Below are 10,854 nucleotides of genomic sequence, written 5' to 3' on the forward strand. Positions count from 1 at the left end.
GATGAATGGATTTACCAGTCTTTATGCTTCACACTAGCAGTAAATCTAACTAAATTGTAGGAGGAAACATATGTGCTTGTCATATGCAGCGTAGGATTATTAGGTGTATTTATTTGTACTATAAACATTATGATCATCCACTGAGCCATCAAGTATTACCTTCTGTCACATGAAGCATAAAGTTCTCTGAGTGAATAAATGATCTGAAGTGACCATCGCTGTATTCCTGGGATCTGAAAGAACCTGTGAGTAACTGCAGAGGCTTGCCCAGCTACAATATCTTCCTCTAAATGAGAGGGGCTTACCAAAAAAAGACAATAAGATTTCAGTCAGTTTTAGCAATAGCGCTGATCACTAACTAGACAAATGTGGTTATTTTCAACCATCTTGACTGAAAATATATTGGAAGTGCCTGCTTAAACCATGCAACTCCTTTGAAGCAAACATAGGACAGTGTTTTCCAAAGGCAGAAACTGTAGTGGACTATATTTGGCTCTAAAAATAAGCAGCTGGATTTCCACTGCAATTAGAGAAGTTGTATTGCTTTTTACAAAGGTTCAATTTGATTCCCATGTTGGGGTTTAAGATTTTCAAAAACTGTCAATTTCCATTTGTTCTGTGACATTTCCAGCTCAGTAGTAAACAGTGTTACTCATAGTGAAAAGGGGGGAAAATTAAATAATGGGATTTTCCTCCAGTAATATTCACATACTGTCAGGTTGGTTTTTTCCTGTGTGTTGCAGTCTCAGGAATTCTTTGACTAAATGGCTTCACATGTGTGCCACTTCTCTTACAACAAGATGTGCCTAGTTTTTAGTGAAGCCTGAGGCTGGTCCTGTGTTTCAGGATTAATAAGCCTGTGGGGAGCTCTGTGCTGATGTGGCTGAACTAGTACTTGAACAAGACAGTTTAAAACTGGCAGGGGTATCCTTACCATGTGTCTGAAGTTTGGAGGTCCATGAAGCAGTAAACAGGCTTAGCTTTGAAACTCCTTTCTTAAACAAAAGCCTATGCTCAGCCATAATTATTGAGCTCTTAGTTCTCATCCCTGATACTCTCTCTTGCCATTAAGAGACCAGACTGGTTTTCCTTGAGAACTTTCCATGGCATGTTTATGCCCATAATGCTTTATTGCTCAAGGCTGACAAACAATAGCATTGCTACAGTGCAGTACAGTCTGTTTTTCCTTTCAGTAGCCCAAGCTTTGTTTTTTTTTTTTTTTTTTTTTTTGGTTTTTTTTTTTTAATTTTCCACTTAAGATTCCGCATGTGGCTGCTCAGGGGAATGACATTTCTCTCTTAAGCATGCTCAGAGGAAATATGTGAATTTAGATGTCAGAATGTGCGAGTTGTGAGAGACTGGGAGTTGAACAACTATCTTGAGATTTGGGTAATTTTTGATGCTTTGCCTCACACAGGAAAGGGCTATGATTCTCATCTGTCTGTCTGATGGTGAGTTCTCCAGGGGGAATGCCTGTTTCAGACAGAAAAAAGAACTCAAAACTTCTTCATCCTATAACTGACTCTGCCACTGCCATGCTGATCAAGAAAAAAAATACAAGAAAAAAATTATTTTCTTGCCCACCCTATTTCTATGCTAGTGAAAATCCATTTATTTCAGAGAAGGATTTTTTGAATTTAAATCCATATCTTTAAGAAACAAGTCAAACTTGTTGGCCATGCGATTCAGTTTACTCATCTGTAAAACTGACAACATATTTCATTCTTAGCCTGAGGAGTGTGGGTGGAGTTATTTGTAAAGAGAGTTATTTGTAAAGGAAGTGAAAGAAAAAATAGTTTGTGCAAAGAATGATTGTTTCTGAAATACTAGCTATTAAATATATTCTGCTTTGAGTAAAATCCTTGGTATGTCATAAGGCTTTGTTTCAATGACTAATATATTTTTGTGGACATTCCAACTTTGAACCCTCCTATCAAGTTACTGGCTTTGCAGCAATGTCCCTAAGTTAATGTTACAGGAATCATATGTTGCTTATATAAATGCCATCAAAGCCAGGTGCATATTTTGGTTTTGCTAATTGTGTTGGACTACAATGCCAGCATTCGGTAGTCCGGTGATACTACTCAGTGGAATTTCACTGTTTATGGCAGCATAAGATTTTTTTTCCCCTGTATCTTTTTTACATCTTGATGATGTTACTGTATTTGTAACTCTGTGTGGTGTACTTGAGTCCCGTCTCTGTAGATACCAAGTGTGAGATTAGTCACTGATTTTACCACTAGAGCCAGGCTGACATCATACCTATATTGTTATGGAACAATTGGGTCATTGGTATGTTTTTCTAATTTAGGTGACGCCTCGGTTGTCAGTGTCTGCCGTATTTGTTGCTGTATGGAATATAGTACCAGGTTGTGCCATGTTCTTAAGCAGGACCTGAATCACTGTGAAAACAGCATTTTTATTGTCTTCTCTGAAAGTTCAGTGTATATTCCTCAGTCAGCCTCTCAATGTCTTCTAGATTTGGAAGTCATATCTTCCTGATTGGACTTCCCCACTCTTGACTATACTTAGTTGTTTGCAGCCTTCTTTATAACTCCGTACATCACTGGATATCAGTATGTGATAGATGGGCTGTAGAGAAAATGCAATTGCAAAAGCAATTATTATTAGTTGTGATTTACCATATAGCTGTGTTTCCCCTTCCTTCCCCGTTCGCTGACCATCTCAATGGCAATCAAGTGCTTTATATGCATATCTGCATCTCTTGAAAATGAAACAACATTTATGGTTTTTAACTGTACAACAGTAAAGAACAGAGATTCTAGATGAGTTCAAGATCCAACAGTGCTCAGTGTTTTGCATATGCATATTGAGTATTTTCCCTCTAGAACTCAGTCTACATAGACTTGCCAAAAAGGCGATGTGTTTATAGTCAGATTAGAAATTGTAGCAGAGCTACAGGGGGCTGGATAGCTAGTTCTCACTGTTGAAAGTAATAGCTAATGCCCCATCCCTTACAATAGCTATAAAATCCTTTTAGCAAGAAAACATCTTTAAAAACTTTTGGTTGGGTTTTTTTGTGTGTGTGTTCTCTGTGAACCAGAAAATATATTCTCACTCTAACAGATTATCTCCTGAGATTATGAGGACTGTAATTTTCAAGGAAAGTAAACCACACATTTGTTAAGACAAGTATACCTTTTTTCTTTTTCTCCTGATGCACTTGATGCATGAGGTGGAGTCAATAACCTCTAAAACTTATTTCCAGATGCATTTTCTCTGATTCTTCTGATTGTACAGCACTTGTGATCATTGAGTGACCGTTTCTAATTGAAGAAACTTTTGCAAGTCAAAATAAATTCTGTGAGAACAGGTAGTCTCAGTATTTGAAGTGTTTCTGAAGAAGATTTAGCTTGGTCTGGAAATTATCATTACATTCATCACACAATCTTCACAAACCTTACTTACATCAATGAAAAGAATTCCTCACACTAAGGTGAAAGTAACATCATCACAACACAGATGAAGGAGTTTCCAATCAGTGCAGATTCTTATGGGTTAGCACTTGCATTGTGTCCCCTTACAAGTGATGTTCTGCCTTGTAAAGTGATACAAACTTAAAGCTAGAAGACAGATGTTTCTGCACAGCAACACTGCTATTTGGGTAACTAGGGCTAGTAACCAATTTAAATAAAAATCTATTCAGTATTGCCCTAGGCTATTATGTCAGAAATTTTGATTGACTCCCTTTGAAGCTATTTTTGTAAATTTGGGGTTGTAACTAGCACCTAGTTACCAGGCAAGTGCCTGAATTTGCGAAGAAGCTGAATCTCTTGGGTAGTGATATCTGCTAAAGTCATTCAGGTAGATTAGAAGATCATAATAAAGGATGCAATCTGAGGTTTGAAAGCTTTCTCAACAAAATATCAGTTAGATTGTAGTATGCCTGGCTGAAATCCTAGTAATAAATTTGTTTTTCCTTTCTTTTAGTTCATACTTCACCATCAGGGCCTGTGTCTGCCCCTTTGGCTTTGAAAATGAGTTTATTGACATTATCCATGAAAATAAAATGTCACCTGAGCATAAAGATGTAATTTATGCTTTTGTCTGTTTGTTTACAAAGGATTTAGATCATCAGTTTAGCATATTAAGACAAATGACATTTCTTAGTGTGCTTTTTGTGGCAAACAGGTTGTTGTGGTGTTTTGTCCAACAAGATTCTGAGGGAAAGCAAGACAAAATACTTCTCTAATGGCTTGTTATATCACCAAGATGATGTAGCAAGAAGTCACTTGAAAAATCAGTTTGTGTTGTCTGAGCCAGTTAGTTTTGAAAAAGCATTTTTATGGTAATTTAGCAAATTAGACTGTGATTGTTTATTTCCTTGCAAGCAAAGACAAATGCAAATACTGTATTTCTGTAAGAAAATTATTTTTATTAAGACTGGGGGCTACAGCTTTTAATTTAAAGAGGTTCATTGCAAATAGTGCTGTGGACGATGCCTGCTGCTTCATACTTTGCAGCATCCAAGGTAGAAAAATGCAGCTGGCGGAAGGGGTAGGTAAGCAACAGGAATCTGTTTCAATCAGCCCTTCAGCTCAGTGCCGAACACTGAATTCTCCTGTGGTGGCCTCTAGTTTAGCAGAAAAAGGTTAATTACAGGTTCCTGCGGAACCTGTTGTGGTTTGGGAGGGTATGGAAGCAAGGAGAGTGGGGACAGAAGAACAACCATAACTGGATATCCCTCTCCAAGTCTTGCGTTTCTTTCAAGTTTAAATTCAAGGTGAAAGTCTTCAAGGCAAGTTAAAAGAAAACAAGCAAACAAAAATCCCTGCCACCACCTTCTTTAGAAACTGGTGTGGATATATTATAGACAGAATAGCTGCAGACTCAGAAGCATAAAATACTTGTGTTAATAAAGCTGAGACCGATGCTCCTGACTTTTTTATTTTTGCAGGTGATTTTTGGAGAAAGCTCATGACCCTGCTTTGTCCTCCTTGGCTTGTGAGGCTCTGGGGCGCTGGGGGAAATGTTTGCACAGGCCAAACTTTGGGAACTGCTGGCCCTTGGGGTCAGCTTCAACTACAGTAGTGTTTGTTCCTGGGTGTCCTGCTACTGATACCGATGCTGTGGGCAGCACCACAGTATTCACAGGGCTAGTCTTGTAAAATCTGTGTCTTCTGTGAGCTGAGGGATTTTTGTCTTTTCTGTGGCTGGTTAATTGCTCATAATCCACTCCTCTAAAGGGAGTAGAGGCATGAAACTGTTGAGGGGTTAGGCTGTTGTCCTGAAAGTTGTCAGGCAGGTGTGGCTTATTACTTCAAATCCTCTTCTTTGAACTTCTGGTTTTAATGTTATTGTAGCACATAAAGTAGGGCAAAGAAACTGTTGTTTGGCTAGCACTCAGGCAAGATCTGGGAACAGACACACAGGTGGTGTGTTTTTCTTATTTCCCATCTGGATTCAAAAGATGCTTGTAAAAACATAGCCTTGGGAGATGAAACCACTGGTGATGCAATTCGGGGTGCTCCTATTGCCCACAACAGGAGCAATGGAGAAATGTGAAAGGTAGTGTCAGGGATATATGTATGGTAGGACAGGCAGGGTTTCCGACCTTAGCTGTTTAGGATGTCTCAGCTAAGAGTATTTTTCTACTGAAATGCTACACAAGTTCAGTGCTGCAGCAAAAACTATATATCAGAGAGAAACCAGAGTTTTCAGAACTCTCGCATCTGTTTTGTGATGTTTTGGGGAGCTTTTAATTGTGTCTAACAGATAATGGAGTATTTTATTTCTCAGCTGACTCATCTCCCATCAGCTATGTCTCCTTCTTGAATATATGAAGATGAGGGCATTTTCTGGAGAAATTTGTTGGTAAAATACACTTGACTAGTAGTTTTTAAATGTTGTATTTGTTGCAGAAAGTGACATTTTCTTCTTCACAATTGAAAGTGCTTTAGCAGTATTGAAAATGCAATTAACTTCTTATAAAAGGAAGAGCACACTGATATTTGTAGGGAGGGTAAAGAAGGTAAAACAGTTAATCTGAGAAAGTAAAGGATAATATTTACTGGGGTCATGGTAACAATTGCCAGGACACTTTTGTTTGTGACAAACATGACCTCTGTGAATAAATTGCTTTTATTCAATAAGCAACTCTTTTCTCCCTGAAACTGCACCAAGTCAGCCCTTTGAGATAGTGTCAGGATATTACAAAGCTAGAGAAGCTATTTTTCAGATGAAATTTGAAATCTAGTTCCTCACAATGTATTTCAGTATTTTGATGCAAATATCATTAGCATGACATCATGGCTGTTTCTTGAACTCCTTGTGTTTCAGTTGGTTACCTTAAACTTCATTCCACGTTCACCTGATGTTGCCAGAATAGTTGATTTTCCTCTTTTGCAGTATAACGGTGGAATACTTTTCTTGATGGTGAGCATCCTTGCACAGCTAGTAAATACTGGAGTGTAAACCCGCTGATTGAGTAGTCTGAGGTGCGCAGATGGCAAAGTAGGTTAAGGGCAGTATTTTCCCCTACACCAACTGTTAAGCACATGGAGCAGATTTTTAGATTGTACATTTTTACATATACACATAGATATGTGTATACATACATAGATATATATATATATATACATAGGTATATATATTTTTTTTAAAGGAAGGACCTTCACTGACCCCTACATCTCAAACCTAGCCTGCAAAATTAATCATATTGTTGAAATATTTTATTAGACTTTATTTATTGAGACCCAAGTATACGAAGCCTGGAAGAAATGGGGACTTCATTAAGTTTTTAAAATGTATTGAGGAAGATGGATATAAACATCTTGAGTCATGTTGTGTTTTAATACATTTATACAGGTTATGCCAATGTTTTACAGTGGAGCATGGAGGGATTCCCACTGCACTGCCAAGACATGACAGAAGTCCAGGAGTAAGCCCACAGACTGCTTCTTCACTGCTACACTTCAGGATCTTCTCAAAGAATCAATATCAGAAGCTATTAGCTTTCCTGAGTGGTTCAAGACACAGGAAAACTGTACTTTAAACTTGTGTATGTTGCACTAAATCATTCATGATAGATTAATTACTTGAAATTTGGTAATGCATGCTCATCATTCAAATCCACAAATGTGACTGCAGATGTGAAAATGACTGCAGTTCTCCAGAGGCAAGGCAGTAGTATGGGCTGCAACTGGTGGAGCAGAGAGTCCCAGTAGTTCTAGGTAACTCATCTGGTGGAGTTTGTCAGTAGAAGAGAGTCTGCAGCTGGCTGGGACAGAGAGAAGCATAAGAGAAACCACAGTGGACTAAGCAAGCAGGGTAGGGTGCGCTACCAAAAAAAGCCTATTTCTTACCTGTGGTCAATTGGACATACATGTCTCTACCCATGACATCAGACAAAGCTGCTCTTAAGAACATCAGTGTAAAAATGAGGTCTTGGGTGGTCATTTCCAGTTCAAGTAGCAGTTCATATATTTATTATAATTATACACAACCTTGACAACCCATATTGCCATTCAAAAATAAATTGAAGTATTGTCAATTTGCACATATCTGTCACTAGTAAGAATCCCATTTACATACATAGTAAACATTTTGCATACTTGAAACACTGCTTTAAATTCTAACGCTCCCGTCTCCTACCCCCCCCCCCACCCTGTGGAGGTATGTTTAGACTATGTAAATGAACTCTGACAACTACGCAACATTCAGGCACTACCACCTTTTTTACTAATTTAATTAAACCATTTCAGCACTTTGGAGAGGTGGCCAGTGGGTATAGCTGTTAACTGCATTTTTCTTTAAAATGATTTGTCATAGATCACATTGCAGTGACTCCTGCTGTACATTGCTTGATGTATTTCCTTCTGACCTGAAGATGGAAAAACAGGGCATAATAACTGTATCAGGTAAGTCACATGAGCACATTCCCTGTTTAGTATTCTGCAGTGTTCATAGTCACATTGAGTTGTTTTCACTTGCTACTTACATGTTTAATAGGTGGCTTAAATCTTCAGATTTCAGCTGTGGAGAAATAAGAATTCAGCTAAGAGTCAGCTACCACACCCATTCTCTAGGGTTCCAAGAGTTTGTATTTATACTCCAAATGTTATCCAGGGAGTTGAAATGAAAATTTACAAGGCCTTAACTGCCTTTTGTTAAGCAACATGTTTTTGATAATCTCTTTTGACAGACACTTTCTGTCTTCTGCTGTGTAATAACAAAAGCATCAGAGGCAACATAGTATTCTGTCCCATTAAAGAAAACTCACAGCTTGGAGTAGCTAAGATAAGCAACCTTAGTGCTTGTAGACACTACACTGATCCACAAGTGTGGGCAGCTGGGCTGCATTTAGAAGGGCTCAAAGAAGGTGGCATATTAAAGTATTACAGTGTGGTAGCACAAAAATGAAAGCCCTATTTTGAGGACTGAGGTTCATGATGAAACTGATCTCTGGGAATTGAATTTAGCTTCTTTTCCTAGAGCAGCTGGATAGGTGCTTTGAACCAGAAAATGCAGCATATTTGTAAAATTATTTCATGTTTTTTGGAAACTAGACAGTTAGCTGAAAGGCATGGACAACCAGAGCACTGAGTAGCGTAAATATTACCAGGTTTGTTAAGTCGGTAAAGTTCTTACAACAATGTCAAGAAATACTTAGAAAGAAAAGTCTCCTGCCCGTTCCTTTCCTGTTTCCTGAAATTAAACTTTATCCTTACAGGGAAAAATCCCACTTTAAATATAGAGTATTTGAGAACAGTTAGTAACAGGAAGAATCTATAGTAGAGGTTGGAGTTCACGCTGAGATGTTTTAAAAAAATTATTAAATGATTTCAAATGCTGGATATATAGAGGAACCTTATCAACAGGCAGATTGGATGCTTTAGAGTAACAGCTTTCCCTTTTAAGTGAAAGAACCAAAAGCTTCACACTGCAAACCACAGCCATGGTCCACCCTGACTGCCCTCAGGGCATACACAGTTCTGTATGTGTAGGCCTGCTTCAGCAGTAGCACCCCAGAACAGCAGTTCCCCTCCAGTGCCACTGTACCCAGCAGAGACAAGGGCACCTGCGCCCTCATTGTGTCTAATTGCCTGGTGAAGCTGGAGCAGCAGTACAGGTTAAGTGCTTCACCCACATGGCTTCCGAGATTCAGGATCCAACTGCAAGCTGTGAAAGCATGCCCCAAAGGCAGTAGTTAAACAGTGAAAGAGGGACAGTGCCAGAAACAAAGAAGGGGAGAGGATTCTTCATTCAAATTCAGACACACATTCAAATTCAAACCAAACAAGGTAAGCAGCTGTACTGTTATTTTATCATGTAGCTTCCTTGCTAGTTTAAAGAAAGAGTATAGAAGTTTAACTTAAAGGGAATGTTAAAAATCTGTTTACGTTACATCTCAAGTTCAAAGAAAATGCTGAACTTATAAAAGTATAATAGATGTGGACAGCCATGAATCAGTTGTAAAACAGCTAGTAGCAACTTAGTTTAGTAAAAAAAATTAATTGTAAAGCCATTTCTTGAGCAAGTCCATTAATGCTCAAGACAGGAGAATCAGTGCTCTTTAAAGGAAAGAGGAAAGATGGTACTGGTAAAGTAAAACAAAGTATTCATGCTGTTTTGTAACTAAACTTGTACATAAAGTTGACTATTATTAACAAAACTTAAAAAAAAAACAAACCCAAAAGTACTGTCTTTACAACGATAGTGTGACTTTTTCTTCTTGTGGAATGGAAGGAACATTTCTAAACATGGGAAATATACCTTGCCCTCAGCAGAAAGCCTCAAGACATTAGCAATGAATACCTGCTTTTAAAATAAACAAGATGCAGAATAGCATACTACTGTTGGTTCCCTAACAAAAATTTTATGTTGCAAGATACTCATTCTGGTACTGTCAGGGTAGCCACAGGATAACTCACTTGTCAAGTCCAACACACAAAACCTCATCTTCAAGTTGTGCATAGTTTATACAAAATACTTGAGAACCTTAAACCTGTGTCCTAGTAACATTTCCTCTTTGTAACAGAAAACAGATTACATATTAACAAGTCATATGTTCACACGTAATTTTAACTTTGCCCTCCCAAACAGGATTCTTAACACGTATTGTGTTATCAGCAACCAGTTGCTATCTGCAGTCTGTGGGTAGCGTTCCTCTTCACCAGGGATCTAGAGACAGAGTAGATGAACAGCAAAAAACCCCTATTTAGTAAGAAAACCTTGCTACAATTGGTTGTCGTAACCATATCTGCTTTTAAGCTTGACATATTAAGCAGCTGTAGAATTACTCCAGCCTTTATGCATAAGAATAGCCTGACACATTTGTAATGTAATATTGAGCATTTGATGACCATAAGCATAAGACTTTCTGTTCTTACACATGACTTTTAGCTATTGAAGAGCCTGCACTGGAGACACTCAGTGTTTGAGCCCCTCTGCCAGGTATCAGAAGTCTAGTAGACAAATTCAAGTGCAGATGGGGTTTAGGAAGCCAGTACTTAAGAATGCTACTCATTACACTGCTGTGGTAAAGCCACTGAGATACACACGATGTTAAAGCCTAGAGGACCAAAGCTAGCTCCGTCCTGTACTGACTTCAACTTAGGACAATTGACACTGGAAGGACAGCCACCCTCCTCCCTCAGTGCCAAAGATAACTACAGCAGCAGAGTTAAAGACCGAAGTTACAGAGTAGCTGCAGCTCTCTTCAAGGTCACTCTGTTTTTGTACACGGGCTTTAAATACATAAACTCAAGATGCTGGACCACCCCCAGTGGAGTGTGTAGAGGAGGACCTGTAGAGCAAAGCCAAGTATGTGCATCTCATAGTCACTGGATGTCAGTCATGAAGATGCAATTTTAGCACCTGAGCTAGTTCAGC

The sequence above is a fragment of the Pterocles gutturalis genome, unplaced genomic scaffold, assembly GCF_000699245.1.
Source record: "Pterocles gutturalis isolate BGI_N339 unplaced genomic scaffold, ASM69924v1 scaffold13413, whole genome shotgun sequence".
NCBI classification, from domain to species: domain Eukaryota; kingdom Metazoa; phylum Chordata; class Aves; order Pterocliformes; family Pteroclidae; genus Pterocles; species Pterocles gutturalis.